The sequence below is a fragment of the Leptonychotes weddellii genome, chromosome 5 (genome assembly GCF_054177405.1).
Source record: "Leptonychotes weddellii isolate Sample4059 chromosome 5, ASM5417740v2, whole genome shotgun sequence".
NCBI classification, from domain to species: Eukaryota; Metazoa; Chordata; class Mammalia; order Carnivora; family Phocidae; genus Leptonychotes; species Leptonychotes weddellii.
This window is the reverse complement of record NC_138373.1, coordinates 105,504,342-105,512,552: the sequence shown is the minus strand read 5'-3', so window position 1 is coordinate 105,512,552 and position 8,211 is coordinate 105,504,342.

Genomic DNA, 8,211 nt, shown 5'->3' with positions numbered 1-8,211 from the left:
AAAAAAAAAAAAAGAAGAAGATCCGTGAGTCCGGATTCTGAGTTCAGGGTCTCTCCATTCCCCCCCCCATTACCTTATGCCATCTCTAAGCATTGGCGGCTCTGTGTCCCAGGTGGAGGGCGTGGAGGGCATCTTAAAGACCTCCTGGTGTGCCCTGTTTTCTAATAGCTGGGACCACTAAGGCCCTGGGAGGGTGGGTCCTTTCCCCAAATCACAAAGCACATTTGTGGCAGACGTGGAATTGGAACTCACATTCCTGATTCCCAGTCAGGTGCTCTGTGCTCTTCCTGAAAGGGCCCTGGGTGCTCCTGGAATCCACAGGGAGTCCCAACCACTGGGCACTGGAAGGGCTGGGGGCTCCCATGAAGGTCTGCATGAGTTCTTATTAAGGGCAGTAGCTTCGGGGCGCCTGGGTGGTGTAGTCGGTTAAGCATCCAACTCTTGGTTTCAGCTCAGGTTGTGATCTCAGGGTCATGGTCTCAAGGTGGTGAGATGCGGTGCCGCGTCAGGCTCCATGCTCAGCCCAGAGTCTGCTTAAGATTCTCTCCCTCCCCCTCTCTCCCTCCCCACCATGCACTGTCTCTCAAATAAATAATAATCTTTAAATAAACAAATCTTTAAAAAAGTGCAATAGCCTCAAAAGGGAAACTGAGGCACCTGGAAGCATGTTGCCCTCCTTCCATTGGCGCCATCCCAGCAGCCTTGGTTTCTCTCTCCTTCTCTCCTCCCTCTCTGCTTCTTGCTGTCCCTTCTCTCTATCTACTTGCTCTATCCCACCTGTTCCCAGCCTGCCAGTACCCGGAGTCACACGTGTGAATGGTCATTGACCAGTTTGCATGGACAGCTGCACTCACCCTTTCTCTGGCTCAGTCTCCTCTTCCCATGCTCTGTGCCCTCCAGCAGACCCTCAGCGGGGACAAGCGTCCTGAGGCTGACAGAGGGGGACCTGCCTGTCTGGGAGGGTCAGAGCAGGACGGTGGGCCCATCCAGGCTGGGGATAGACTTTCTGCAGAAGCCGGGCTGGATGGGGGCCCTCAGAACTTCACCCCTGCCTTCGGTGGCAATACTCAGGTTGATGTCTCTCCTGGCCTTTGGCAGGAGGTGCAGTGAAGCACCCACAACCCTTGGTCTTTTTTTTTTTTTTTTTAAAGATTTTACTTATTTATTTGACAGAGAGAGACACAGCGAGAGAGGGAGCACAAGCAGGGGGAGTGGGAGAGGGAGAAGCAGGCTCCCCGCAAAGCAGGGAGCCCGATACAGGGCCCGATCCCAGGACCCCGGGATCATGACCTGAACCGAAGGCAGACGCCCAACGACTGAGCCACCTAGGCGCCCCGACCCTTGGTCTTTTCATGCCACTGACACTGCCTGGTCTCTGGAGGGGTTTGCTGACCTCACATGTTTATCTGGAGGACGAGTGGCCCAGCCGCCCGCCACGGAAGCCCCCTAGCACAACTGGGTCCTGCTGCTCTAGGTCCCTGAGCAAGGCTGAGGAAGGATTGGGAGCCAGGGCGCTCAGGTCCCACCTCCCAGCAGGACTCAGACTGGAGGGAACAGGAGCAAGTAGGTCATCTCCTGGCCTTTCCCCAGGGACTCTACAGAAGTTTCCGCCCCCTGGACAGAGGCCAGGGGGGATTGACTGACAGAGTCAATCATTTTACAAATGCCTATCGAACACTTTCCGTGTTAGGTGCTGGGATGGCATCACATACTCCGGTCCGACTCAGATCCTGGTGAAGAAGGAGGAGGAGGCTATCCCTGCGCCCCAGAGTGGAAAGGAGTCCTCAGCCACATTAGGACCGAGAGGCAAGGCCAAGAAGAGATTTCCTGGAGCTGGGGACTGAGGAGGTACAGAGAGGTGAGAGGCCCTTCCTGCCTGCACGTGAGGGCTCCAGTGTGCAGATGGTGACCTGGGCAGCTGCCTCTGCTTCTCTGAGCCTCATTTCTGCCCCCTGACAAACGAGAGTTTAGACTAAGTCAGCTGTTCTCAGGTGCTGACTCAGAATCACTGGGCGGGGGGCGGGGGAGAGCGGTGGTGCTGGTTAGAATTCAGATTCGCAGGCGCCTGGGTGGCTCAGATGGTTAAGCATCTGCCTTCGGCTCAGGTCATGATCCCAGAGTCCTGGGATCGAGTCCCGCATCAGGCTCCCTGCTAGGCGGGGAGCCTGCTTCTCCCTCTGCCTCTGCCTCTCTCTCTCTCTGTCTCTCTGACTCTCATGAATAAATAAATAAAATATTTAAAAAAAAAAGAATTCAGATTTGCAGGCCCCTCTGATCCAGGAGCTATGGGGTCAGGACCCAGCCCCGTCCCCCCCTAAGCCTGCCGTGGTTCCGACAGGCAGCCAGCAATGGGTCGTGGAGCTGGAAGCCTGGAGGACGTCTCACGGCCTCTCCTGCCTCCTGCTCTGATTCACTCACCTGCCTGCAATCAGGAGGAAGCCACTATGCTTGACTTTTGACAGTGCCAGACCCTTCGATCCCAGACAGGCACTATGACCCCCATCGTGGGGAGGAAACCGAAGCCCAGCTACGTGAAACAATCCTGAGCTTTTTAGGTCCCCACTTCAGGCCTGTGGCTTTCTTCTCTCTCTGTGTTGGTTTTTCTTCTCTTTATGAATAAGACACTTCCCTTTTCCATCTCCCGCCGTCTTCCCTTCCTCTTCTCTCTCTTGCTATCATTTCCAGTTTCTGATCATCTAAAATAGTTTCACAGAACGTTCTCATCAACCATCAACCTTTTCCTGGGAAGTCTTCTGTGTCATTCACCCCAGGTGCCTCCTCCAAGGGGAGTCCAATCCTTCCTCATAGGTGGGGAGGAAAGATCACCTTTCTGATGATCACCTGTCTTACCTGATTCCCCCTTGCCTCCTGCTACCTCCCTCTCATCCATCCCCCATTCAGGTTTCAGAATTATTTGTTTGGTTTATAGCAGAGGCAAAAAGCCAGAATAATCCCCAGAGAGAAATCCTCTCCAATCCCAGCAGGAAGGACTGAGGTTAGATGCCTGCAAGAACTTCCAAAAAGCCAAAGGGAGCAGTCCTGGAAGGAGGCTGCGGATTTGGGGGACAGGGGAGAAGCCTGGTCTCTATTCAGGTTTATGATCCTTTTCCTCTACCCAGTTCTTCCTCTTCACACATCCCAAGTCCCTATAGGGGACCCATTCTCTGACCTCTTCATGCACACTGGGGGAAGGCCCAGGGGCCATGGGTTCCTCAGGGCCCCACTGATACTTAAGGACAGGCCCGGGCGCCCTCCTACCCTGGCCTTGCCCGTTGTCCCTGCTCTGGGCCCTGCGCTCTCCCCGTCCATCCGCGCCAGCCATCCCTCGTCGCAGAGGGTCGGCAGGGAGCCATGCTCTCCGTGGAGAGATCTGTGTGTGCGCTGTTACATCTGTGGCGCCATGGCCCTGAGTGGCTGTGCGTGGGCGTGTGGGCATGCCTGGGCCCCCCTGAGCGGTTTTGCACCAGCCCTTGCCGGGGACCTGCAGAGGCCCTTCTGGTCTCTGTCCCCACCCTGTCCCTGGGGTTAGCTGGTGGGTGTGATGAGCTCAGGGCTACAGATTGGGCCTCTCTCCGAAGGCCGGGGTGCCAGGGGTTGCCTCCACGCCCCGCCCCCGCCCCCGCTCCCGCTCCCGCTCCCGCTCTGAGGGCTGGGGCCGCAGGAGGCCCAGCTGCCTGTCTTGCCTCCACATGGCCACAAGGGGGCTCCGGGAGCAGGTTTTTCTGTTTTCCGGCGGAGCCGCAAAGCTTCCCAGCAGCCCCGGAACACCGAGCTTGTCTGCAAGTGCTGAGGCAGGGTCTCTGCCGGGCTGGGAGGCCACCAAGGGGGATGTGGCCTTTGCCCTTCATAGTCCTAGTCTAGAAGTACCTCTTGTCGCTGTCAGGAAGTCTTCCCAGCTGTCTACCCTCCACGTCTACTGCTGGGGGTGGGGGCGGGGAGATGGGGCTCAGCGAGTCACTCTTCTTCCTCTTTTTTTTTTTGCGTTACCACTTCTTCTTACCCCCCAGGCTTAAAGTGAAGTATTTATTCTCTTCCCCATTCTCTGACCATTAGAGCTCAGATTCTGCTCTGCCGTCATAGCTAAGGACTGGATAGATGGCGGCAGGAAAGATGTAAGCTAGACATTAGGAGGGACTTTCTGACCGAAAGGAGGGGCATGAGCTTCTGAAGCGCACTGTACACAGGGCAGTTGCCTGTTTACTTGGGGTGAAGCTCTGGTTCTGTAGGGTTGGGAGAGTTCTCTGCGATCCATGGTCCTACCCACAGTCCCCTGGCCAGGGTTAGAGAGGAGAGAGGGGGGCTGGGTACATTCACATGCCACGGTGCATCTCCGAGCCATGGAGAACCATGGATATTTCTGGGCCTTTGGGTTGTGGGGATGAGGAAGAGATTTGTGTGTGATCTTTCAAAAGAAAATACCCGAGGGGCACCTGGATGGCTTTCGGTTAAGCGTCTGCCTTCGGCTCAGGTCATGGTCCTGGGATTGAGCCCCACATGGGGCTCCCTGCTCTGCGGGAAGCCTGCTTCTCCCTCTCCCACTCCCCCTGCTTGTGTTCCCTCTCTCGCTGTGCCTCTCTCTGTCAGATGAATAAACAAAATCTTAAAAAAAAAAAAAAGATTTATTTAGGGGCACCTGGGTGGCTCAGTCGGTTAAGCGTCTGCCTTCGGCTCAGGTCATGATCTCCGGGTCTTGGGATCGAGCCCCACGTCGGGCTCCCTGCTCGGAATGGAGTCTGCTTGTCCCTCTGCCCCTCCCCCTGCTTGTGCTCTCTCTCTCTCCCTCAAATAAATAAGTAAAATCTTTAAAAACAAAAACAAAAGAAAACCCCTGAGTCATTCCCTCCCCTAGCTGGTGGTCTCTGGCAGAGGGAAGGATGAAATAACAGAGCAATTTTCTGCATTCACTTAAGTGTGTCTTCAGACTCTGGGGGCTCTGAAGTCTTTAGAGTCTTGGATTGAGCATCATCAACCTACTAGGCAAAGACTGAGTCTTCACAGGGGCACTCTTCCTGGAGTGGAAAGTGACACCACAACCTCACACTCCTCCGTGGAGTGTGGAGGCGACTTGGTCCCCCCTCTCCTCTGCACCTCGAATTTCCAAGTGTGATGTGAAATGTCGTCTGCCTCTCTGTCTTGTCTGTCCTCAATGCTGAGAATGCCCTGGCGCTGTGGGAAGAGAAGGGTTTTGGACTCAAACCCCACCTCAAGGAGGCAAATGGAGTACCTGTCTGTCTTGGTGCCTACATCTGTTGGAGGGAGGTTAACTCCTACCTCTCAGGTGAGTTTTGTAAGGTAGTGTGTGTTAAAGGGCCTCGGGACACACAGCGTGGCAGGGGCTTCCGTCCTCTGCCCCCTCTCCAGGCTCACTTGTTCTTGGAGAAGGAGAGATGTGCCCATTTCCAGACAGGAAAATCGGGGCAGGAGTGTCACTAAGGCCCAAGGCCAGGGTCTCTGTGGGCACGTTTGAGAATCAGAAGTTTGGGCTCCCCCCTTCTCCACCCTCCCTCTTTCCTCATTGAGCTTCTCTGACTCTTCTCCCTTCTGCCCCTCACCCCACCTCTTTTATTCCTTGTTTGTTCTCCCTTCTTCCCCTACTCCCCTTCAGTTCAGTTCCTCTGTTCCTCTACCTTCTTCTCTCCATTTGTTCATTCATTCATTCAGCATTAAGTTAGGTGAAAGGGATTAATTAGAAAACCAGGAAATGCTCATCCTGCACCCTTGGACAATCCCCTGGGACTTCTCCTCTTGCATATTGCCCCAGCTTCTTGGTCTTTCTGTTTGACCTCCCCAATAGGTTGATGCCTCTGTTCCATGGATCTGCATTGGAGAAAGAAGGCGGTAATGAAATCTGGTCCAATTAGACAATGTACGCTCTGGAAAGAGCTGAACAGGACATGCGGGTTCCTGCCCTTGAAGGACTTGGGGTTAGGGAGAGAGGCTGGGCTGTCAGTAGCAGCGGGACAAGTACTGCCTTCAGGGCTTAAATATGGTGTATGTGGGGGAGCCTCAGAGGAACAGAAGGGAAGGCTTCACAGAGGAGGCCCCAGTTGAACTGGGTTTTGAGGGATGAGCTGGAATTTTCCCAGTTCATGAGGTGGTGGGAAGAAAGGTAGTCTGTTAGCAGGATCCCCATGGGCAAAACCATGTTGCTAAGAAAGGGCAAGGGGAATTCAGGAAACTGCCAGAGATTTTATGTGGCTGGATCCCAGGGAGCTAGAGGGAGACAAAAATCCAGAAGAAGTTAAGCAACGATATCTCAGGGTTAGCTCGTTGGACAGCAAGAGGGGCGCAGAACAGGGTCTTGCTTAGGACCAAATGAATGACAAGGACAGGGTAGGACAGGGGACATTGAGAAGAGTGGTCTGGGCTCTCATTTTCTCCCTACTTGCTGCTATACGGCCCGGGGCCTCAGTTGCCTCATCTATAAAATGGGGATAGTGATGCATCATTTACCTGAAGATAGGTAAGACAAAAGAGTGTGGATTCTTGAGGATGCCTTCCAGTATTGAGAACTGAAGTTTTATGACCACTCTGAACTGTGTGACCAAGGAAGTCTTCATGGAGGAGGAGGGCTTGGTGCCTGCCCTTAAAGAACGGCTAATGCTGAACTAAACAGAGAAGGGTGGGGAAGGCTGGGGGCAACGTGGGGACAAGGTCAGAGGGAGGACAGTGATGGTCACGTCTGGAGGACAGTGCATGGCTGGTGCATGGGGTTGAGATACTGGCTGCAGGGGAGGAGGAGGGAGAAGGTGGCCCTTGGTGGGGCAGGGACGTGTCTTGCGCTGGCAGGAGGTGCATGACAAAGACTCACTGGCACCAGTGTGGGAACCCCACCTGCACTCCCACCCACCCTCTCTCTGCCCCCCACCCTCCTAGGGGCCAGACTGAGCTAGAGAGAGCCTGGACTTGGAGGGGCAAGGTCTGTGGGATGACTGGGAATCAAGGACATGCAAATGAGATGCAGACAGCATGCAAATCAGCCACTCCCCGCTACACCCCTGCCTGAGGTCTGTTTTGTCTGGGGCTGAGCTAATGGCAGGGTGTGGGGGGAGCAGAGGGTCCTTTCACCTTCCTGCTGGGGCTCCTCCTGCTGCATTGGCTAAGCCTGGCCACATGTGGGGACATAGTCCTATACTGCTCTTTCGGTTCTGCAGGCCCAGGAGCTGTCCCTGGAACTGGAGCCCTTGCCCCTCCTGTCGATCCCCGGAGGATTGGCCCAGTTCCTGTGGGAGCCTCCCCAAAACCCCAGGAAGTGTCTGATCTCCCTGAGAGGGTGTGTGAAGGGCAGGTCAGAAAGATGGCCGGAGACGGAAGGGGCTGCTGGGATGGGACCATTGACGGGTCAACTGAAGGGTAGGGGACAGGGCAAGGAGAGGCCTGAAGAGAACAAAAATTCCCAGGAAATGGATAGTCATGGACCCAGTGAACACAAAGCCCCAGAGATCCTGAGAGGCACATTCCAGCAGAGACCCTGACTGAAAGAGACAGACAGACAGAGCCCTTCTCGTGTGTCCAGCCTGAGACACCAGCACCTCTGTCAGCTTCCTCTTGCCTGTCTGCCTGTCCCTGGCTGACGGTCCCTTTGTCTGTCTAGCTCTTTGTTTGTTTGTCTCTTTGTTTGCCTGTCTCTCTCCTGGCTTCTCCTTCCCACCCCCCTCTGTTGTCTGTGTTGGTCCAGACCTCTCTGTCTGTCATTGCCTTCTGCCTTGTCCATCTCTCCAGGGAGAGAAAACTGCTCACTGGGATCATGGGACCCCTGGGTCCTGGCCTCCTGGTCTTGGACAAGTTCTTACTTTTCCTCCTGCAGAATTTGGGTCTCAATTCCCTCCTTTCTGGGATGGCCCCATCTTCTGCCTCCTATCATATATACAGGAATCAGGAGTGTGGGAGTGTGGCCATATTTATGATTGCTCAGGCATTGGAACAAAGGGTTTCATTCATTTGAGAGGCAATACTGCTTTTCAACCTTCTAAGGACAAAGCAAGAAGAAAATGATTTCTGCAGCATGAGGCACAATGGTTAGATATTCAGAGGGACTTCCCAAAAGGGAGGTGTGGGAAACATTAGAACAGGTCGGCTAAAAGATTTAGCAATCACCTTCATAATCTCCTAGGGAAGAGCCCCATGGAAGGGGGGGGAAAATGGGCAACATGACCTTCCCGGTCCTGTCCGTGTGGTCTAAGAAAACGTCTTTTAATGTTGTAAGGTAGG